At 37.3% G+C, this 25,913-nt stretch overlaps 1 protein-coding gene across 1 annotated transcript in view; it reads right to left on the bottom strand.

Annotated features, from left to right (window-relative positions):
* The window catches only part of LOC119077491 (adenosine deaminase 2), a 37,683-nt gene extending 11,770 nt beyond the window's left edge, over positions 1–25,913 (bottom strand). The window contains exon 1 of the mRNA XM_037184710.1: positions 25,701–25,913. The gene's annotated coding sequence lies outside the window, so the exon portion shown is untranslated. The remainder of the gene's footprint in view (positions 1–25,700) is intronic.

Below are 25,913 nucleotides of genomic sequence, written 5' to 3' on the forward strand. Positions count from 1 at the left end.
ATGATCAAGAAAATGAATTTATATGCGACATGCTATACGAAATAATGAATGAATCGACGTGTCGACAGTCGCCATCTACATTTACAATTAAAAATACGGAATCCGCACATAAGCGCGATAATCCAATTCGTCGTTTAACACGAAATGATAATGAACGGGAATTACTCAACAAAGTAATTACGACTAACAGATTTCCAATATTTGTCGGAAAAGACGACAGGTTAATTAATGCGATTTTTCAAGCATGGCTCCTTGAAACCATGAAGGAAATTAATACGGACGCGTATAGTACCCTTTGTCAATGCATGGGTTGTGTATTATCGAGAGCAATTCCATTCTACACTCAGCATGAGCAAACTCTCCAAGATGATAAACGCATGAATTACCAAAGTGAAAATGAATCAAATACAAAAATATGCGATCTATATACAAATATATATTGCGACCTGGACAACACACTGTTGTCCGAAATCGATTGTTGTCAAAATGACTACTCAAAAATTACTGAACAATTTAAGTTTCGATTGTCATTACGAACAAAGTGCGACACTTGTTCATATATGAACAGTCATAGCTTAGATCTCAATCACTTAGATACTGAGAGAAGTGACTCAACGTCATCAATGATGGCAAATTTTTTTGTTCCAACGGAATCTTTGGTTAATTGTTTCACATGTAATCCAACTTTACCACTGAAAAGATACACGTTTTTACAGAATTCGCCTGAGAATCTTTGTTTATATGTACGGAATCTAGATGGAGGTATCAATTTCGAGAATGCTTCGTTACGAATAGACCCAATAATATCGTTAGGTAAAGACACCAATCTAGACAATGAAGTAATCACTTATCATTTCCGATCACTGATCAGTTATCAGGTCTCTGAATCGGGAAGAAAAGTATTCTTTGTTAATTGTGCACATGCACTAAACAGCAAATTTCCTTATGAGACACTTATTTTCTATAAGCGAAAGGAAACGAGAACCAAATTGATCGCATCCTTCTCAAATTCACCAGGAACGCGAACTGAATCTCAAGCTCGCTACGAAGCAATTATTAAGGAGGTGAAAATGGGTCAAATGAACGATCAAATTCGCAATAACGTCGAAACATTAATACGGGACTTTACGGATATATTTTACCTAACAGGTGAAAAATTATCTGCATGTGACATTTTAGAACACACGATACCTCTATTCTCAGACTCCTCTCCGGTCAACGTACGTCCTTACAATAGACGTTCGAAATTTGAAAAAGACGAAATCGAGAAGAAGGTTCAGGAGTTATTGGACATGGGGGTAATCGAACCTTGTAGGAGTCCGTTCAATAGCCCGCTGCATTTAGTGAAGAAAGGCTTCGATGACGAAGGTAATCGTTTGTCAAGGATCGTATTGGACTACAGAATGTTAAATTCTGCAACGATTCCTGAAACTTATCCTTCTAGCCAGGTTCTGGATATCATAGATCAGTTGAGTCACAGTAAATACTTCTCTAGTGTCGATCTCTGTCGAGGTTATATGCAAATAAGGATAAGTGATTCGTGCAAAGACAAAACAGCCTTCACCAGCGGCTATAATTCGTTTAGATTCAAAAGGATGCCACTAGGTTTACGCAGTGCTTCCCACACTTTCAACCGCGTTTTGAGAATCGCGCTAGCCGGTCTTATAGGCAAAATACTGTGCATATTTCTAGACGATGTGATCTTATACTCAGAATCAATCCCTCAACATTTTGAGCGGTTGAACATACTGTTCGAAACACTGAGAAAGCACAACTTGAAAATTTCCCCCAGGAAATGTAATTTGTTGATGAAAGAAATTAAATTTCTCGGCTTCCAGATATCAGATCAGGGTGTACAACCTGATCCACGCAAAACGGAAGCAATTATAAAATTACCAAGGCCTAGAAATGCCAAGGCAATTAAAAGTTTCATGGGAATGATCAATTATTATTCCAGACATATTCCCAAATTGTCTGAATACGCAAAACCTTTACATAACCTTCTAAAAAAGGATGCCAAGTTCTTATGGTCAGGGGAATGCGAGGAAGCTTTCACATACTTCAAGGAATGTCTTACGGCTCCTCCAATCTTACAATATCCGGATTTCGACAAGACGTTTTATCTGTCAACTGACGCTTCATCAGTGGCAATCTCAGCCATACTGAGTCAAAACGAACCAGGCAACCTTTTACCGATTGCATACGCAAGTAGGACTCTCTCCGGCCCAGAATCTAGGTATTCGGCCTCAGAAGCTGAGTGTTTAGCGGTAGTCTGGGGGATAAGCCACTTCAAAACATATTTAGGTCATGTTCCTTTTGTCGTATTTAGCGACTGCCAAGCTCTTAAATGGTTGTTACAGGTCAAATCCCCAAACAGCCGATTATTGAGATGGAAACTAGAATTGCAAGGTTATGATTTTGAAGTGAAACACATCAAGGGCAAGGAAAATACGGTAGCTGACCATTTGTCTCGTTACGTTGATAATGACACAGTCAAATCAATTAACGTAGTCACTAGAGCCAAAGCCCGACAAGCAGAAAATAAAACAACTTACAAGACACCAGAAATTGCAATTGAAGCAATATCTATAGATAAGAACAGCATAGTTGACAAAAATCAATTGCCTGTTATAATCGAGTCATCGGATCAAAATCTGATCAACGAATTTAAGACTCAAGTGCTCATTAGCAGCACAGTACATTCAAAGTTCTTTGAAGAGAAAGGAATAGATGACGAATTAGTGATCCCAGGCAACATAATTCACAGACCTGTCTCAAACGAATTCATACTGATAATTGAAGGCCTAACTATCAATCCACAAGAGTTCGACAAATTACTTATCGAATTTCGAACTCTTTTACTTAAAACGAGCATAACACACTTACATTTCGTGAAAGACACATTCTCTGGTTCCGAACAAGAATACGATGAAGTAAAAAAGTCAGTTTCCAAACAGTTTTATGATTCCAATATCAGGTTTTTATTCCTAGAACAAAACGTAGTTTTACTGACGAAACCTGAAGAAATAAAACAAATACTCACTGATTTTCATGATTCCCCGGTCGGAGGGCATCAAGGCATCCATCGCATGGCCAATAGGATCGGCCAACAATATAAATGGCAGGGAATGCGCAAGGATATACAGCAATATGTCAATTCTTGTAAAATTTGCCAATTAACCAAGCCGAAAGGATTGGTAAAACAGCCAATGCAAATCACGACCAACAGTCGTACTCCATTTTTTAAACTGCACATTGACAATATTGGTCCTTTAGCAGAAAGTAAGGAAGGGTACAAGTACATATTTACTTTTGAGGACGAGCTTACCAGATATTTTGGCGCGGTTCCGTTAGTAGACCACACCGCCAATTCGGTCTCGAAAGCCATGGTGGAGCAAGTGATATTAAGATTCGGATTACCCGAGGTAATCTTTTCAGATTCCGGTTCTGAGTTTCTGAACACCTTGTTCGCTAAGATTACAAAGATTCTAGGTATTAAACACCATAAAACTTCACCTTATCATCCCGAAAGTAACGGACTTTTGGAAAGAAGTCACGCAACTCTCAAAGCTATAATTAGATCAAACACCAATAATGTAGTACACAATTGGCCCGACTTTTTACCTTACGCCACATTTGTCATAAACTCTTCAATCAATACGTCCACCAAATATAGCCCTCATCAATTATTATTTGCTTACAAGCTAATTTTACCTACTAATTTAACTCGTAAACCGGAACCCGTATACAATTACGAAGACTACTGCGCAGAGTTAAGATTTAAATTGCAAACCGCACACCATAATGCCAGGGAACACTTACTCAATTCGAAAATGATAAACAAGAAATATTATGATAAGAACGCAAAACAATCAAAATTCGAAGTAGGAGACAAAGTTCTGTTAATTAACAACAAACGTGAAACTAAGCTTCACAACCCTTTCGTCGGACCTTTCGAAATAACCGAATTAGTATCCGACGTAAACGTAAAAATAAAAATTAATTCAAAAGAAAAAATTGTGCACGTGAACCGCATAAAAAGATTTAACGATACGCGTAATGACTAAAGAAAGCAATTAAGTAATAATAGAACTGCATAATAATTAAAAAAAAAAAAAAAAAAGAGAGAAAAGAAAGAAACAATCAGTTTCGTAGTAATAGTATCAATTCTCTGTCATTATAGACTGTCGGCGACAGTAAGTCCGAAATCGACTACGTATCAACCCAAACTTAAGATACAACAATGGAAGCTCAACAGCAACCTCAGACGCATATTTTCTCGTCGAACTTGGCGGCCCATCATTTCCGGGCCAAACATCCAAGCTTCCGACTTCGCAAGGCTAGAAGGAACTCGTTTGTAGCATACTGGCCAATCACCCACCCAGTCAAAATTGCAACGTTAGTAATGAACGGCTTCTTCTACACCGGCCGTTCTGATCTAGTCGTTTGTTTTCAATGCGGTGGAGGATTACGGAACCTAGAAAAAGGGGACAACATTTTCGATTTACACGCAACCCTATATCGAGGATGCCAATTCCTGTTCCGGTCATTTACCAACGATGAAATAGAGCTACGAACTCCAAATTACCCCACCAACAATCAACGTATGAAAGGATTCATACCTTTCAAAGACCACTTCGTCAACTTGCGGCTCAAAAAAAGTCGTAATTTAATCAAGGAAATGATGAAGAAGCACCCAATCGAATTGGAGGGGGTAGCTAGCGCTTGGTATGGCCTAGCCAGAGAACAACAGGACTTTATTGACGCAACTAATCAGCAGATGATGGAACTACAAAAACTAAATGAAACCCAAGCCCATGCACTCACATGCCAAGTATGCAAATCTGAACGGATCAACCGCAGTTTCAGATGCGGTCATACCATCTGCAATGAATGTCTCCAGCAAGTTCTTTGTTGCCCAATTTGCAGGGGTGACAAGTTTGGAGCCAGAACACTATTTGTCTAAAACAAGAACAATGTAAAATCACAAAATGTACCGTTAAGACAAAGCAAATGAAAGATTGAATAGTAAATAAAAAGTTAAAATGACCCAAACGAAATCCAGTTATGGTAAAATGAATTAATTAGTTTCAACTCGAGACCGACTGAAATCTTCAACAGATTTTAAAATTGAAACGACGCCGATTTTTATGTCACTTGACAGAAGTTATTTTTTATTCACATAAAGATCCCATTTTTTCTCAGATCCTCTTATATACAGTCCAATCGGACACATATTAATTGTACTCTAATGGTCAATATTCAGCATTAAAATTCAAAATTAGATGCATTCATCTAGACCGTTAACATTTTTTCTTTCTTCTCTCTCTCTCTCATTGTTTTTCTTCTCTCTTTGAACTTTCAAAACGGACAATACGCGACTTCATGACGAGAAGATAATAACAATGCAAAATGAAATGAAAATCTTCCTCAGCGGTAAACAAACGATAAAAAAAAGAAAAAAAAAATGGAAAACAAAAACGTTTGCTACAGTCTCCTTTCCAATCGAATCCGAATAGGACGCATGGTTGGCGAAGCCGTGCCATTAATCTCGGGTAATGTTTGTACCGGACCAACGGGTACTGACGCTGTTGCAGTTGGCGACGCTTCGGAAATTGCTCGTTGAACATCAGGTACCTCCACCGATTCAACCGGTGATCGAAAAGCAACTACCGCTGAACGAAAGTTGGCCCGTCTAGATACGAATAGAAGCGAAAAGAAAATCTCTCTCAGACCAAAAAGTAGTAAAACGAATAGATTAGGACACACAAGGACGAAACAGCTAGGGACAAATGTGACAACGTTTTATATGAATAAATTCCTACCGTATTATACACCAAGATAGTAGCCCGATCACCACGACCAACAAGGTCAAACTGCTCATAATCAGACAAAATACCATGAGGCCATCGATGTGATCGAAACGATCATTAGAGGGTTCTATTTTCGTATCGGGGTTGACCATCAGACAGGGCGTGCACTCCACACGAATCGCGGCCAAAACAGTCAGAATCACAAGACGATTCATCCTCATCGTCAAATTCCGTGCCAGGTTACGAGAAACTTGATACTTCATGTCCTTTCTGATTCAAGTCCGTGTCTCGCCGAAATGCAAGAAAAATGTCTGGAACAACAAGAAATAGCGTTTTCAAGCATTTAACCAGGGACTGTGATTTCTGAATTTTCATGATCCGCTACCGATATTACTAGGATCCACAAAACTATCGGATCATAAACCGACAACGCCATTATATTATCGTCGATATTCCTTCTCGACCCAACAACGAAGAAAATTTTTGTTTTCTCAACTCACCGAATCAAAAAAGAAAAAAATGTTGACAAAACGACGACGGTTTCTCTGAATAGCTGATAACGAATAAACGATGATTAATTCACGAATGATGCGGAATCAGTGTAACTTAGAACGAGTTATTTAGGAACTCTTTAACTGAATCAACAGGTTACATACGATAATGTACGTTCAATTTGTATAGTTAAGTTGATCGGTCAAGATGCCATTCGGGCGCGAAGAGTTATGACAGATCGAAAGAGAAAATGAAACCATTCGATGATCAAAGCGCGTTTAACGCAAGCTAATTGCACCCATTTTTTTTAAGGGAAGAAATCCTTTCCATTCCCAGCAGAAACAACTCATTTCAACTTGAATTTATTTTCACTTTTCGATAATCCTAATAATTGAGAAAATATAAAAACCAAAAATAAATAAAAAGAAAAAGAAGTAATCATAACTCTCAACACAATCATTTAACTAAATCACAGGCTACTATGGGGGACGTCATTGGCGGAACAAATCGTCAACTATACATTACAGGACAAGAGTTTCGCATTTCACGAGATAAACACTACATCCGGATTATATCTGGAAAACATCAGTCCAATTCGTGTTTACAACTCGGAATGGAAAATCGTATATCACATGAACCTCTCCAGTGTACAAGAAGAATTCAACAAGATTGTCAAAATAGCAGAAGCCTTAGACAAGCTATGTCGACATCTAGAGACCGAATATAACTTCGTCAACGAGACCGACCGAGATAAAATCCGAAGCGAAGAATTCAAGCGGGAATGTGGAGCATCTTATGACCAGATTCATCTCACAATTGAGAACATCAAGGAATTCCACACGGAATGGTTTTATGACCAACCAAATCAACGTAACAAAAGAGCACCTCTAAGCATAGTAGGTTCAGTAATGAAAGCAGTATTTGGCACCCTATCACAACAAGATGCCGAGGAGTATCTGCGAAAATTCAACCACATGGAACAACTTGACGCCCAAAGACAAATGCAAACAGATGAACAGACAACATTACTACGATCAACGGTTCAAATTATATCGGATATGCACAACCAGAACACCAAATGGCAAAACAACACGAATGAGCAAATACAGGAAGTGTACGATTCATTAGACGTACTACACAAAAATTACGACGACGTATGGATAAACCTCCAGTTACAATTCCAATTGGAAAACCTTTTTATCTTGTTATCTATGGCATTAACGACTTTTGGTAACAACCAAAAGAAACTTCTGGACGCAATGACATTTGGATCACAACGGTCAAACACTAATGCAATTGTTCTACCGCCAGCAATATTTATGGACGAATTGGAATACATACGCGACCATTTGAAGGAACAGGAGCTCGAGTTACCACTCGGAATATCCAGAACAAATCTACTACACTTTTATCAGTTGTCATCAACGAAATCAAGAATAGTCGACAATCAGCTAGTTATGGAAATGTCGATTCCACTGATCAGCCCGATTCAGCTCGACCTGATCAAAATGACAAGCTTTCCCCATCCATTAGGCAACAGCTTATATAGTTTTATCATTCCAACTCACGAATACATCGCGATCGATCCGTTCCGGGAATCGTACTTAACCTTTTCTAACACTGAACTTGAAAATTGTCACGATTTGCGTTACGCTTCAAATAGGAAAGAACTGATTTGCATGCAATCATCACCAATCTTCAAAATTTCTCATCAAAGAGATGACTGTAGCATCACAATGCTAAATAACGTAAACCCAACCAACATCTGCGACAAACGAATCAGTAACATTACCTCAAATGTTTGGATCAAGCTAAGACAAACCAACTCTTGGCTAGCAACTTTCCCAAATAAACAAATATTGTACGTCAAATGCAGTGATACTCCAACGACCGAAATCGCAGTACAAGGATCTGGAATCGTATTACTCGAACAAGGATGTCAAATTAAGGCAGACGAAATTGTAATACAAGCACACACCGTTTACGAATCCGACGAGTATTACCAGATGAAACCATCCCTCACCGAACTTTGGGATTTCAATGCCACTATACAATTGTTGGACAAAATAGACAAACAATCTATTAAACAGTTATCGTCTCCGGACGTCATTTCCAATGGTGAAAATAATAAGCTGAAAAGTGTCAGCTCAAGCTTATCTGAATTGACGAACCAAATGAAATCTAAATTGATCTCCGAACGTCCAAACTATATAGTGCAACCTAACGGAAATAATTTCGTAACCGTAGCTGGATTACTCATACTAATTTTGATTATAAATTTAATACTACTAATCGTTTATGATCAGTTCAGAACAAACGTTTATAACGTCTCTCATAACGAAGCACAAAGAAGTTACATTCAAAATGAAGTCATTGAACCACGTAATGACACTTTAGTTTAAATCACAAACTATAAGATCTTCACCATTTTACTTTATATTATTTTTCTTTTTAGTTTTAAGTAATCGCACTAAGATAAAATCAAAAAAAAAAAAACAAAAAAAAACAAAACAAAACATCAAAGTGATGAAATTGCAATTTTAGGTCTACTCACTTCCGAATTACCATGACTACATACGAGGATCAAATCGCATTCCAACAACGCATATTAACGTTCAAAAATGCGCGATGCATGCCAGTAGAAACATACGCCAAACACGGGTTTATACTGGTACCAAATACATTCGACATACAATGCCAAAAATGCAAAGCTATCGTGGTCAATCCCAGTAGATTACGCGAAGCGCTAGCCAGTCACAATGCAAGTAGTCCAAATTGTAAATCAACAAGAAACATGAAGGGAAGTCCACTACCACGTGATACACTTGCAACATTTTGGCCACGTCCAAGCAAACACATAACATGGGCCATATGCTATGAAGCAATTGTAAGACTTCAATATTACGTAGCACACCCAGACCGGAGTGCACATTTATCGGAAATAGATATTTTAAACATTCTGAAAAACATGCCACCCGAATCGCAACTCGAACTCGACTCCTACGTACGTTTCACAGCCATCGTCAACAACAGAGGCAATTTGCGGACGGTATTCAGAAGAAATCGTAGGGAATCACTAACAGCATTCAAAGTATACTTGAACTCGATCGATTACACATCTCCCACGAACAGAACCGAAAGACTCAAGGCAATAAGGAATGTTACAAACACCTGGGTCAACATGGCAGAAGTAGCTAAACAAACCTTCAACCGAATAGCCACAATGGAACACACAAAATTTATGGCAGAACAAATTGAGAATCTATTTACAACTCTGAAACTGAGAATAGGATGTCTACATAATAACCAAAATATAGTAACAATTTCCAGTAACAGTGACGAAATTTTATACAACATATCCACCATCCTATCCTTAAAAATATCAACATTATTAATCAATGTCGACAATAATTGCAGACAGAATGCCACCACAGAGAATCCAACGACGTACTCAACGGACACAGTTCCAGCCATATGGGACCATGGCCAGCACTCTCAACAGCCGATTGGTGACCCGTTACAACCAAACTATTGCACCAGTCATCCAAACACCAACAATTTCCCAACTGACCACCAAAACACTAGTGGCAATATTGACACATTCATCGAACTTGAATATTTTCCAACATACCCACCACCTGATTACTTTGCCTCGAGTTATGTTTGAATTAACCACGAACAACTCGGCGTTGGTCACATGCTTGGACTGCTACACAAACATCAATCCAAGCAGCATCTCCAACCCCATACACATGAAAAACGATCAACACTGCACTTTCACAAAAGGGTTAACTTTATCAATACTGGAACTCAAATCATTCTGGTGCAACCTATGCGATCAACAACTATTTACGTGGTATTCGCCAAGTGAGTGTCCTAAATGTTATTGGTAACATATATATATATTTTTTTTTCCTTTACTATCAAACTATAATCAATAACAAGAAATCATCCACATTACATTCTAAGAATTTCTTTAGTTTTCTTAATTTTTTTTATTTTACAAGAACATACGGATGAATAATTTGCATCGTACTTACCTTAGCTATCAAAAAAAAAAAAAAAAAAAAATTTGAGTACGAATTCGAAAGTACAAGAACTTTTCTATTTAATAAGTCTTTTATAGGTTAAGACAACCTCATTTTCCCTAGCAAAAACAAAGAATAAAAGAATTAACAAAAAAAAAAGAAAGAAAAAAGAATAGCAAACCCCATTTTTTTTCTTTTTCTAAAGGGGGGAGCGGATGTAGTGTACGGTCATTTACAAAGACCGAATTACACACCACGATTAATGATGTTTCATACGTAAAGTAAACAGTGGAGTAGTTTCTGTCATCGAACGAAACTAGAGTTAACTTTTGCAGATGCAGAACCATTTTTCTGATAACAGGGAAACTTTTCCCATAAATGAGTTCATAACGCAAATAGATTTCATAGGAAAATAAATTGAGTTACTGCATCCAGGTGTTAAATCTTATCGATATGCCTATTTCTCAAAACGTTTCTGACCCGAAATCAAATCGTAAAGATATAAACTATAACAAATAATCCAGATGCAATATGATATGCAACTACAGAATCATACGATGATAACGGAAAGCTTATTTGATTTCGGTATGGAACAAATTCTGTAACATATATTAAAGAATACATCAATAAAATAAATGGAATAAACTATCCAGGTGCAACCGTGGATAGTTAGTTAAACTTGGGAAAATGAGGGAAAATATTTTATTATATAAGGCGTTGCATACAAGCAACGCGGTATCAGTGTGTCCAAATTCTTAGTCGTGTAAAATACTTAAACGTGTTAATTAAAGTGTTCTTTTGGAAGTTTAAGAGAAAAAACCAAATAATTGTGTCCTTTTATTTACGTCATCGCTCGGCCGTCTTCAAGATCACAATACCCAGAAGGTGAACTCTACAATAGCCAGACAACACAGTGCGTGCTATTTGCATCCGGTGTCGATTATCCACACAACACAGTAGATGCTAATTGACACTAGTGTCGATTAGCCAGACAACACAGCTGATGCTATTCGACACCCACCTTTGGGAGCCAGAAATAAATTTCGCGCGCGCGAAATTTATTTCTGGCTCCCAAAGGTGGGTGTCGAATAGCATCAGCTGTGTTGTCTGGCTAATCTAGACTATATATTTTGTTTTCTAAAAAAATCACAGGTTAACTAGAAACGAAAACTTTATTTGTTTAATAAGTGCTTTTCCCTAGCTGTAGATAAAGTATTTGAGTTTTTTTAACACTTCGCAAAGTTCATCAAACCACCATTTTTGATTTCTCTCACTTTTTCAGATGCATATCTTCGCATTGCATTTTTGAAATTGTGATAAAAAGATATCTAAATCACATTGGCGTCAAATTTTAACATTTCTAACGTAACTTTATAGGAGAGACCTAATCGTTAAGAACAGATACAGTATAGCTTCTAATTTTAACAGACTTTACTCATTAAATTATTTTTAATATAAGATCAGAAACACAAGCATATGGGATCCTAGTTTTAGACCACATACTTTTAAGGAATAAAAATTTAAACCTGACAAGAATTTATGTGATTTCGGGTCATGAACGATCAAGAAGGCTGCATTATAATACACATTGCAATGTGATGTAACGCGTTGAATGAAATCGAGTAGTCAATGCTTAGTATATAAGCTTCAACAATACGTTCGGTATAATTGTGTGACTCTATACAAGGCTGTATACTTTGGGGAGGTCACGCAGACCGCCATTTTATTAGATATGCGGGAACACACCTTTTCCATACAAACAAATTCACCAAAATTAAATTTGTATGGCGTAGTGAATTTTTTGTATGAAACGTGGTGTGTAACCCGCGTATCTGCATCTGCGTGACCTCCCCAAAGTATACAGCCTTGACTCTATAGCCGTTTATAAAAATTTAGCCTTCGTTGAAGGTAATAGATTCTTTAGCGTGCGAAAAAAAGTTGGTATCGCACTGCGTGCGAAAAAAAAGTTCATATTGCACTGTGTCCGGGAATACAGTGAAATAAGTACCTTCAAAACGACATTAAATGGATGCATGGAAAGGTGATGATTATGGACCGGAATTGCGAAAAAAATTTTAAATTCTTAGAATTCGTTATTTTGTTGGAACTGTAAGACTGATATGCATTGAAAATAATAAATGTTGGGAATTACGGGTTGAGCCTGGCATTGAAGATGTTTTGGTATGTTTCATTATTTCACTGATGATTTGGATCTGGTTGTGAATTTATAATTTCGGAAATCGTAAACCGTATTGGAATGAAATTAAATTTGAAAAGAAAAATTTGGTTCACGGGTGGGGACCGAACCCACAACCTTCAACTTGCCGGGCTGATGCTCTATCCATTGGGCCACCGTGGACATCTTCTTTTCAACTCTAATTTTGAACCGTTCTTTCAAATGCTACGTCACAGCTCATATCGTGTGTTGCACACAAGCTGATCAATTGTCGAACTTTTCTACAACACACACATACTCAACATGTAACGCTGTCGCTTTCCGTACATACGAACATTTACTGTCTCCCGGCAAGTTGAAGGTTGTGGGTTCGGTCCCCACCCGTGAACCAAATTTTTCTTTTCAAATTTAATTTCATTCCAATACGGTTTACGATTTCTGATAATTATTGTACCAGTTCTAGTTACTTTAACTAACCATTAGTCAAAATTATAATTTCGCTATATTTCGATCCAGGTTTAGAACAATCATCAGACGGGGAACCAATATGATTTCGCTATTTCTTGAGTGCAAAATTGTTTTATTCTTTGATTTTTAATTTTCAGTTTTCTCTATACACTGAGAATATTTTTTACAATTGTCGGAAACTCCAATTAGAAATTCAGAATGTAATTATTTGAAAAGAGAACAACAACAACGGATCTCCAACGTTCAGAGCACCAACAATTTTTAGCTAATATGCCAATTTATCATCGTTACTAATATCGACCCCTCTTGACCTTCTTACACGAAATACCAACATTGCGGAAACCACAACCTATTGACATCAATATTTGAATTTCACATTTAATAGTAATTTTAACCATTGCGTATATTTAAAACCAAACAAATGAGTGCGTCTGGTGTCAATTAGCATGTACTGTGTTGTTGGGCTATTCGACACCGGTGTCAAATAGCATACACTGTGTTGTGTGGCTATTCGACACCGGTGTCAAATAGCATGCCCTGTGTTGTATGGCTATTCGACACCGGTGTCAAATAGCATGCACTGTGTTGTGTGGCTATTCGACACTGGTGTCGAATAGTCACTCCGAAAACTGAAATGTGTTTTTGGTCTATGCTAAATAGGGCTACAGTCTGCACTGCAAGATGTAAAAAGCTTCGGTTTTTATGCGTCGCATTTTGTTATCCATGATTTTGGAATTAAGGCCATTATACCATTAGCCATTTCGTTCTTTGATTTAAAAAAACGTTGCATCTGTTGTTACATAATAAAAGCCATAGTCATGTCGCGCACTTTTCCATTTGAGCACTCTGTTGATAGTGTATTCCGGCTGTGCTCCCCAATTTTTATTTTGATGAGTTGGGGATGAGTGGGGCGAAGTGTGGGCGTACGGTGCTTTACGTGATTAAGCGATGTAAATGCATATCAGTCAAAAAAAAACCCTTAAAGGGTAAAATGTGACGCAAGTCCTTTTGGCTTACTTACTTACGCAAAAGTTTTAAGAACAAAAATTTAAAAAGAAAATTTCACAAAAACAAGGTTTGCGGCACGAAGTGGCATATCCAGATTTGGGACCCATTCGAGCCGAAGGGGTGAAATCCAAAACTTGTTGTAAATATGTTCCTTCGTCCTTAAAACAAATTTTTGTAGTGTAGGACTTCCGTCACGCCCGCCAACTAATGTGCGGACAGGATTTCATATGAACAAAGCTACATTTACATTGTGCTGTTAAATACACGTAAAAATTTCTATTGCATGAATCGTGCATTTCAAGTGAGAGATTCGCTAATGCACTGCTAAACGGCGTGGAAAATTGAAGTGCGCGACGTGCTTCAAATCCGACTATACCGATTATACTAAAATGGTCTTTATGGGTTTTATTTGTGTGAGATAAGGGTTTTATGCTTTTTGTGAAGAAGTTTTATGTTTTCTTGATTTAACTTATACTTCGAAAATTCAAAAACCAGAGCGAAGATTCTCATGCCGTTTGTAACTTAACCGTTCGTATGGTATTTTACACCCTCAACTGTCAAGTTATCGTCGCCCAGTTTCCACGAACGAGAATGCCATAGAAATCTGAACGGTTCTGTAGATATTTTACATGTGAAAATGTTGTAAAGTTAGGTATCAGTATCACTCACGTTGTCAGTGCCCTTTGTGATCAACTTTCAGTGGTGTCCTAACAAATGAATATGGATACTCAAGGTAATGCAAGCCTTCAACTGATTACATTAATAAAACGGAACCCTATTTTCGGATAAATTTAAAGCCGAAAGAACACGATCAATTTTACTTTGATGGGATCAACAATTATGCTGTTTTTTCCATTGTTAAGCCTGTGGTGAATATCGAATTACAATGGAAAACGCAGCATAATTGTCGATCACATCAACGCAAAATTGTTCGTGTGTTTTCCGCCTAAGTGAAACGCCAACTTTATAGCACTATTGCGTTTACGATTTCCACACAATTGGTAAGTGGTGGAGTGTGGTGAGTATGATAGATAGAATATTGGACAAATATTTAGACATTGAAGTTAAGTGCTAATGACGCTGCTCTTGTATTCACTATTGTATGAGTTTGTTTCGACCTAAGGTTATTTATTAGGAGGTTACGCCGATCGCATTTCAGTAAGTCAACTGAACTAAAATTACGCTACAATTTTGCATGAAGTTACAGCAAAGTTCAGTGGATTTTTGCGATAACGGCCCCCAGATATCGGTTTAATCTCCTCATATAAAACCTTGGTTTCGACCAGAACCTTAACTACTTGAAGCTATTGCAGCAAACAAGACCATGCACACCCAAATAAATATTATTAAAAGGGAAAAGAAAAGTAACTCACAGCTTAAGTGGACACCTCGGAACTGAGGTAACACATTCAGAGGCGACAGTATTTATACGGCTGAATATTAAGGTCATTGCCGAAGAAAGTAAATAAAATTAAGGCGGAAACACGTGTGCAGTGTGAATGAAATATTTCGGCATTTTATGTGTCTACAGACGCTACAGACCAACCTTCAATTTATTTTCTATATTTAGAAACATACAGCTATGCAAATATCCAATTATTTTTTAATCTTATTCCATTCATCATATGCCTTGATGTGAATGTTCTCAATTGTCGGAAATATTGGGGGAATTTCGTTCGTCGTTTGATCTGTGTAGATGTTGATTGGTTTCGCCGCAATCAACATCAATGATCTAAATGTGGTTGTTTTTAACAAGCTAGTGTGTACAGGTCTCCAAAAAAAAATTGCGCTACAATTGCGCTACACCAACGCACTTCAAATATGAGTGTGAGTGGAATGGGTCAGTGTATCAAACAAATCTTTGCATTATTAAAAAAACCGTAAACGTTTTTCATACAAAATTGTACTCTATTTGGCAACTTTCACTCCAAACAATTTCTGCCTGAAGTGCGTTGACTGCAGTGATCCCATTGCCTTTTTTCTACAGAATATTTAATACATTTTCACTTTTCGCAATTGACGATTTTCAACAAAGGAAACGACGCGTATCGGAAAAAAGTCGAACGTACCTTTTTACATGGGAGTTGCGGGAAGTAGAGCAACTACATGACTAGTCCAGCCCGTGGACCTAAATTATTTGATGTGACATTTACGTGTACCGATTACTCAATGTTTAATTCTAACCGAAATTCATTCATTAGTAGCGAAATGGGATTTATTTACCGAAAACTGTCATTTTTAGCATTGAGATTACAACTGTCAAGTTACGAATTCTTAAATTCACTATAATCGGCGCCCAGATAATCGGACAGTGTGATTGAAATATTTGGGCATTTTATATGTCTGAGTCTGCAGCCTTCTCCGTCTGAAACAATTTGATTTATCCGGAACGAGTGAATTAACTTCACACGAGGATATGTACGAGCGCACACATTCAAAAGAGTGCTTATGACGTATTTAGCCAATTATGTACCATATCACATCAGCGTTCGGTACAGTTTAAATCTGTTACGACTGTTGTTACAACATTCAAGTGAAACACACGTTGCAAGCCTTTACCATCACTATAATAGTTATTTACGTAACGATTGATTAGGCCGAAAGAATTACGTATTAAGTTTTTCATGCCTTGGGCATAAATTTCGGAATTTTTCTCGTAATTTAGGCCCTCAGCATGAAAAGTTGTATACGCATCTGTTGTGGACGCTTTTTTTAGGCACTTTCGCATGTTGCCCTTACTTTGTTCGGGCTACAACTTGCGAAAGTGCCTACGTAAATAACTATCACATGCTGCCTACTGGGGCCTCGTGGGCTTACATTTATGTCACTTTCGCCCCGTGAGTTTACATTCGTCGCCAGTAGGAAACATATAAATACTTCACGATCCCAGGTTCCTGTGATGTTACCGTATTTACAATTACAGTTAGAATGGTGACGTTATGTGTTTGTTGCCAAAGCAGGTATCATACACAGCAAACCAAACTTACCTGGCGCTGATGTGATAAATATTATTTAGCTTCCATTTTAACTGAATTAACACCAAAACGATGAATAAACTATGAATGAATGTGTGGCGTCACGCAATGCACCTTTATTTATGCACACTCAACTGTTCTAAATTGTTTCATAATCCAGAATGACGCGATTTCTAACCAATCATATTTAGTTGATGTAACATGCCAAGATATTGCATCATCTACACAAAATATCCAATAAAATCAATGAAATACATCATGTGACATCAATTCAAACCAATCATTCTTCATTACTAATTTTCAATCACATGGCAACCCTAACGGTAGCCATGTTTGTATAACACAATTCTCGACCAATCAAATTACCTATGACATCATTTCGGACCAATCATATGCCTTCGAATTATCGATCTGGTCGCCCTTAAATAGGAACCATATTTTAATCTTTGATCTTGTTGAGACATGTCAATCAACCATATTTGATTATTAGATCGTGCCTCTAATGTCATCAACACCCTTTTTTGCATTAGTGTAACCAATGATATCTAATTTAGAGACGAATTTACACCTTCACACTTCAATTTATTCGTCATAAAGAGAAACATACAGCTGTACAAATATCCAATTATTGTTTTTGAAGCTTATTTCACTCACCAAATATGCCTTGAAGTGAATGCTCTCAATTATCGGAAATATTGGGGGAATTCTGTTCGTCGCTTGATGTGTAGATATTGGTTTCGGTTCGATATTTTGACGCTACAATTCCGTCGGTGAAAAGTACGAAAAAATTCTAACAAAAAAATCTCGAAGCAGTAGTTTGACATAAAGCCAATTGACGGTGAATTCATCTTTTTTTGGAAAAAGTGTAGTCTCTTTTAGAAAATAAAGTCTTGGCGCCGATTCTCGAAACATTCGTAACCTCAATAATTCGTAACTTGACAGGTATGGTATTTTATACAAGCAACTGTGAAAGCGGCGATCTTCAGCCGCTTCATACTTTATACTAGTCACTAAAGCTAGGTTCTCACTCAGCCGTGAAATGAAATTTTGACAGAAATCGTATGAACAATCTGTCATTATTTCACTTCTAGCGTAAAAGAAGGCAAAAACTACATACATTTGATGTCAAAATTTCATTTCGCAGACTGTATACTTAGCTTAACTCGAATAAGGTGTAGTATAGTAGTAAGGTGTTGGTGCTTGGTGCTCTATAGTACGATGACAGACGACACGGGTAATTTACACTTATAAGAAAACTTGATGTTTGAGGGATCAACCCTACCTACTATATCGGAAAATTTCCAGAAAAGTGAGACTATCGAGTGACATACTTAATAATTATTGCTCACCCAATATTATTCACTTAATTAGAAAAATGTTAGTTCCATTCTAATAATATATAGTTAGCTCAACGAGCATAAAATCTTCAAAAGACTGTATAATAGTGCATGTTAAAGAATAGTAATTACATATAAAAGACAAGGGATGCAATGGATACAAGGGATATAATGGATTCAATGGATGCAAGGGGTACAATGGGTATACAAGGTATTAAAATATTAAACATTTGTTGAGAATTTTGTTGATTCGAGGCGAAGTCTAGGTCAAAAAACACACGAAAACGAGACCTTTCATTTTTATCCCAACTTTCACTTTGACGTAAGCCGACGCCGCGCAAAGCGCTTAAATTACAAAATAACTTGACCGTGAATGGTGAAATAATTCATATTCAATGAAATATTATGTCGAACATACATTAATCATACTTTCGTCTATCAACTCGACCAATGCCAAAATACCGAGATATAAAATTCATTGTTCTCTATAAATATTGTAAATCACAGTATATATAATCATCGTTCGTTCGTTACAATCATTCTCATTTATTTTTCATCAATTTGTATTTGGTATTGACCCTCAGCATACAGCTCATACATATTCCACTTAAGCGCCGACTATATTCATAACATTAATATTTGATAAGCAGAATCAATATAAATAGAAAATGTTCGATAAATTTACAGTGGTCTCGTGTATACATACACACATCACATATACACAACAAACAGTATGATACACCACTTGTGCCTTTTCATTCCCGAATTCATTATCCACCAGAAATAACCCAATTTTACCATAGATATGAGCTCAAATATTTACCTAATTCAATTATTACAAACCATGTTGGGGGCTAAGGAAATAAAACGAATTTGATATTAAGAATGAAGTCGGAGTAAAGTGGATTTGATGTTTATTCAAAATTATTTTTCCGTACAGCCAAAATGGCTTCATCGGGCTGAATCGCAAGCATATCAGTGTACCCATATTATCGGTATTATTCGGTGTAATTGATTAATTAGACACGTGCAGTACTTATATTCTCTTTGGGCTCTTGTAATTCTGAACCATTCAATTTCAAGGACGCTCTTGAATATTTTCGTTTTGAAAGGTTTTTTTGAAAGAATTACAGCAACGAGTTTAGTTTTTCATTCTATAGTGATCCAATAGTAAAATTCATAAATTAATTATCAAAAACTCTGTACCTCAATTCTAATACGTTCGTAACTTGACAGTTCTTAACGGATTTTATGCATGCAACTGTCAAGTTACACATTTTTAGAGATGATTCGATGAATTTTTATGAGAATTGAGGCTCTGGTATCGTTCCGTTAGGTTAGGTTTCTGACAGAGACATGTTAAGTTGGTACGCATGTGGCGAGATAGAAGGAACCAGAGAAATGGTAAGTTGGTACGCCTGTGGCGAGAAAGGTAGATGCCCATTTTTTCGACATGCTCCTGCTATCTCGCCACAGGCGTACCAACATATCATTTCTCTGAGAAGGAACATGTGAATGACAGCTGGCAACTTTGATAAAGAATTTAACCAAAATTTTATGAAATTCTCTCGCATTTTCTTCCATAGGTGGCAGCTGTCATTCACACGTTCCTTCTATGCGTACCAACTTAACATTTCTCTGGTTTTTGAAAGACGTAAGACAAAGCCAACTGACAAAGAATTCCGAATAAATTCGATGCTTTTGGTGTGGTGAATCTCTATTTCCGAGCGATTTCAGTACATCCATCTTTGTAGGCTGTCCTATATTCGAACTGGAACACTCCGTTTCAACCATATACTTGAAAGAGTGAATATCTCCCATTCATATATGGCTTCAACCTTGTATTTACGAATGAGGTGAATATGAAAGCTCGAATATTGGAAAAAATGTCAACAATAAATTCATAAGCACACTGTGAAATGGATGACGTTCGACATTTCGAAATGACCTTGAAATTGAAATAGATATATTCACACTCAGTATATTAATACAATGTGTCCTTAATACTACAATGGTAATTGTAGTGAAGTAAATAAGATATGCATAAAGCAGTTAGTACAGCTATGTTTGTCTCCATGTACGGAAAGGATAGTTGATTTGTTTTGAAAATAGTTATTTGTATACCGAAATATTAAAATAGAAAATTCCAGCAAGAGCGAAGTTTTGCGGCCAGAGGGCCACAATCTAGTCTATGTTCTTCCAGAGGTGAGAACACAACGTTTTTCATAGATCATCTTCAAGATATCAACGGTACTTTTAGACGTAACCTCACTTAAGTTTCGTTTAATGTTTCGTTCATTCATTCATTTGTATGAGATTTTTAGCCCCGTACGAAGTACGAAGGGGCTTATAGGATTACGATGCCGTGTGTAATTGATGGAATTCGAAGCAGACGGTAAGGGCAAAGTGTTTGCCTATGTTCATAGATAACGAATCCGCAATAAAAATTTTGTCTGTCCGTCTGTCCTTCTGTCCGTCTGTCACGTCGATATCTTGAGTAAATCAAATCCGATTTCAAAAATTTTTTTTCCCCTGAAAGGTAGTTGAAATAATGAGGCTAAGTTCGAAGATGGGCGATTTTGGGTCGACCCCTGGGGCCCCATAAGTGCTTTAACGTTTTCCAAAGATTTCTCTGGCCATTTAAAGGCTACACTTGTAAGTGATACATCAAATGAAAGGTATTTACAATACCTATCCACAAAAAAAAAGTTTATGGAAATTAGATGACCGACTCGTGAGTTAGACCCCTTGGTGTGAACTAGGTACAGGGCGGCAAGCCGTTTTTGCTTGTAGGTTAGTCAAATTTGAAAGTATTTAGATGGATTTTGCTTTATTAGATAGGTATTGACCGTACCAATCAGGGAAAAAAAAGTTCATGGAATTCGGTTTACCGGAGCGTGAGCTAGGTCTCTTGGAGTGAGCTCTTATCTGGCTACTCGGCCGTACAGTGAAGGTGTTGTTTTTTGTTAATATCTCGAGTAAAATTTAACCGAATTTCATGAATTTTTTTTTGTTTGAAAGGTACTAACGAATGTAAAGCAGCCGTCGTACTTTCCACCTCCTAACAAAATGGCCGTCGGCCGCCATTTTGGATTTTTGTAAAATCAATATAAATAGGTGAAAATGATAATTCCAAAATCACTGATCAGTGGGAAGTGTAGTTTGTGTTACTTTTGAAAGGAACGTCGTACGGGGCTTTGTAATTGCGCTATGCGCAATTTTTAAGACGTACACATTGCATAAGAATTTTACGACGTTTACGGGCGCAATAGGCTTACGGTAAGAGTAGGGCGACGGACGAAGTAGGGTCACGTGCGCAATAGATGTACGGGTTTGTACGGGGCTCAGTCGCAGCAAACGCTCCGACTGTTCTGACGGCTCGTTTAAACGTGGATGGCATTTCAAACGGCATTGAAGATGATCTGTGTGCAAGATGTTTCTCCGTGAAATAAAAATATCAATTTGTTTTTACCATTTTTGTACAGTCCGGTGGAGGAAACTTCAATTTTATTTTCCGTTAGAACAAGAAGGGAGAGGGCTTTTTGGGTGGATAAAATAGGGCTAATCACACAGTATATGTTAAGAAATGTTCTAAGCACTCCAATGTGTGATCGAGTTATCCTTTGCGAGAAAATCAAGTTGTAGATAATCAAAGCAACAGAAGAAAAAAAAGGGAAAATAAAATCAGTTTTGAACAAGAAGTTCAGGGGACAGCATCCCCAAGTAAAGTGTTTTCAATTGTAGTGAGTAGAATTCCTGACAAGTGGCGCAGCAGGAAAACAGGTATTTTCATAATAATGACAAAGAACCGAAGATGTTATTGCAAAAAAGAGCAAAAGCGTGTCGTCGAAATCAGAAAAAACAATTTGAAAATTGGATCGTCGGATCTTCAATACACACTAATTGATTGGATTCATATAAAAGGACACATCCGCGTAATTTATCAGTGTGACATGCTTGATGAAACGAATGAAATTGTTGGAAAACTGAAAAAAAAAAAACAAACGCCGTTGGACACAGTTTACTAGTTGGCCAGTTGTTGGTAGTGCCTTAAAAGTCACTGCTGTTGGTATACGGATAGGCAAATCGTTGGTGAAGCAATTGAATCATTACAAAAATCCAGGCGTTAGTCAATGGTTGGTGGCTCATTGAAAATCGTTACCATTAGACATGTCAAGGCGGAAAGAACGTCATTAGTTGGTAGCAGTCAAGTAACATTGAACGGTGATTGGACCTTGGATCGGATAACCAATGAATCAGAATTTTGCTGGAATGTACTGCACACCTAACGTAACACAATTAAGATTTAGCTGGAGTCTGGTTTCAATCGTTCGTTGGTCTTCTACAGAGAAATATGAATGATTTGTTTTGGAATTGGGTGAGTGACTTTAGGAAATTGTATAGTACTGTTTGTTGCTTCGTGTAGGTCGTTTGTTGAGAAGTCGTTTCGATACTACTTAGGCTGATAGTCAGGGACTGAGGTTTGTGCAGTACGAGTGTTTGTTTGTTTTAGGGATTCAGTTGTTTGCGGCTGGTTAGAGAAACGGGAAAATGTTCATGTTCAATTTACAGCGGTTTTTTTTTGTAATTTTTGCTGAGCTCATTTATTTTCGTTGAATTGATTTTATATATCTGTAATTTAAGCGTGAACATATTTCCAATTTCTCTTAGTGGAGGCAATTTTAAGAAAAGGGAATTAGAAGACAGAGAAACGTCATTTGGTCGTTAGAGTAAACGATGTTAGGGGAGAGGGTCGACGAGAGTTGGCTAGACGAGAACGATCGGTTAAAAGTGAATTTTAAAGCTTCGTGAGTTGCAGGTGACCCAACGTGCAGTAATAGTAGGTCTGAGAAGCAACAGGTAGCGAAAGAAAGATAGGTAATGAAGTAAAAAGACACTTCAAGCATGAGTGGTACTCTAAATAGAGTACTGAAAGATTGGTTTGGTCAAATAGAGAGTGGAAGTAGAGAACGAAAGAATTGAAAGATATGTCGTGAGAAGGAGAAGGAATTTGGAAGACGGGAAACAGGGATGTTAGAAAGGATGATTGAGAAAATTAGTTCTGTTCGTCTGACAGCGTTGGGGGCTGTTTAAGGATGAGAAGGGGTTGGATTAGTTATGGCAACGTTCAGTTTTTGTGAGAAAATTAGTTTAGTCAAAGTTGATGAAAGAAAAAAAGAAAAAAAAAAGGAAAAAGAAGAAAGAAAGAATAGTGGTAGATTTATCAGGCTGGGATCGATGGAGATCTTTTGTTTCTAAAAAAGAAAAAGAAAACAGTGATAGAGGAAGAAGCGTTGACAGCACTCAATTTGTACGTGACAAATTGGTTTGGTCGAAGGTGAAACTGTAAGAAAGAAAGTTTGACAGCATTCAATTTGTTGAAGACAAATTGGTTTGGTCAAGAAGAAGGAAAGAAAGACATGAGAGATGCGAGAGAAGAATGAAGAAAAATTAAAGACAAAAAGAAGCTAAAGAGAAGAACAGAAGATTAAACGCACGAAAAGAAAAGAACTTAAGAAGGAAATATTGAAGAGAAAAAGAGCGAATCATGCGACACGTGAAAATTAAACATCTGAAGACATTTAGGAGAAAAGGGAAAAAGAGACTAGGACGATAAACAATACTGACAGGAAGTTAAGACGGAGAGAAGCCAGCTGAAGAAGAAAAAAAACGGCCGACGAAAAGGCCTCAAGAAAGGCAGAAAATGGCTCAAGCTTTTAACAAGATGGGCAAACATGGCTGTGTAATCAAAGAAGTTTACTGAGGATGTCCCCGGAGTCAGCTCACCGGAGTGTAGATTGGGCACAGGCAGTAACTTCTCTCAAAGAACATGGAATTCGCCAGCGTGATTTAAAGCAGTTGAAAATTGGTCAACAAGGATTGTAAAAAGGATTCAATGGCGGTAAAGCAAAGGCGACAAGAAGAAATATAGAACAATTCTGAAAAATTGGATGGTGGGAGTAAAAGCAGCAATCAGCATTTGGAAAATGGAATGGAAGGCAACACCAACCCAACTTTTGACTTGAGCGCCAGCCAGCAGGTTCGGTGGCAATTTTGATTGACCTTAATAATTGTGATTATAAGAGGTCAAGGCGGGAGTATGTTAAGAAATGTTCTAAGCACTCCAATGTGTGATCGAGTTATCCTTTGCGAGAAAATCAAGTTGTAGATAATCAAAGCAACAGAAGAAAAAAAAGGGAAAATAAAATCAGTTTTGAACAAGAAGTTCAGGGGACAGCATCCCCAAGTAAAGTGTTTTCAATTGTAGTGAGTAGAATTCCTGACAGTATACATGAAAAATTTAGTTTTTAGATTGTCACTAGTTAAGCAATATTCATTAACATGCTGCATGCGTTGAAAACCATACTTGTATCAATGTATGATGCACTTATTTCGGCGCCCTCAACACGTAAAATCCATTACATAACACGGGTTAAAAATTAAGGGTCTCGTTGTCGTGTCTGTAATAGTTACTTAAGTAGGGTGTTCTGCTTCGCCTCGGATCAACAAACACACGAAAACGAGACTTTTAAACTCAACCAAATTTCTTGTTTTCCCTAGATGTGTAAAAGACTACTTTCGAGCATAGGGAAAACAAAAGCATGTAAATTGCTATTAAGGAAGAAAAGTGGAAAGTCAGGGTTTCATGTGAATTTTCGTTTATCCAAAGGCGAAACCGAGGTCAAGAAAAACTCGTAATCTGCCAAGAACGACAATCTCAAATTTATCCTTCTAATGCAAAACAGTTTATCTCAATGTAAATCGGTTCTCGGCAGATAAATGGAAAGTTCTTGGAGTTTCACTCACTTAATGAACGACTGTCATTCACAATAACTCACAAAGTGACATCTTCCTTATACAAAATGTAAATGTGTCAAAATGTGAATTATTATGAATGACGCGGCGCGAGATTCCTAGCAACCGTACACTACTTTGTTTGGGGTAGCGCTAAATATTTCAACAGTGGTGAATATGGGAAGAATATGTTGCATTTCATGTATTCAATGCAGAGCACTACTCCTAGCATGAACACGGAATTGACAAGTGTCATATTTGAAGGCTTTATTGACAAGATGTACCGCTAAAGGTTGATTGTATTGTATGTTTTGACTCATACAGCACAAACAAGTCATCTATCTGTGCGAAAGAAACGCAGTGATTTCACCAGCCTTCGAATATGTTCTATATTCATGCTAGGGGCAGTCCTATGGCTGTGGTCAATAATGACATTAATTTTACGATTATTTTCAATTTTGTTATAAATTCACGGATCACAAGGTTCTAAAGCCATCTCACATTATATTATTGATCGAAAAGACATGAAATTATCACATTTATTTTGCGGCAACTGTACACAGAAGAGGAGAAGGCATAACTCGTTTCCATTATACTAATTGACTCACTTGCACTTTCTGCTTCTTTACTCCACCGCACACATTTTCTTAAACACCCAAGTTCGTATAATAATCAATTAATCATAAATCAACAAAATTTACTCGCCGTTCACCGAGAAACACTTTGCTTTGAACGTGAATTATAAAAAGACAAACTAAAAAGATTGAAAACTTAATTTGACATCAAAAAAATGACGTCTCTGCTACATATATGCCGGGAGT

This window comes from Bradysia coprophila, unplaced genomic scaffold (assembly GCF_014529535.1).
Source record: "Bradysia coprophila strain Holo2 unplaced genomic scaffold, BU_Bcop_v1 contig_235, whole genome shotgun sequence".
NCBI classification, from domain to species: Eukaryota; Metazoa; Arthropoda; class Insecta; order Diptera; family Sciaridae; genus Bradysia; species Bradysia coprophila.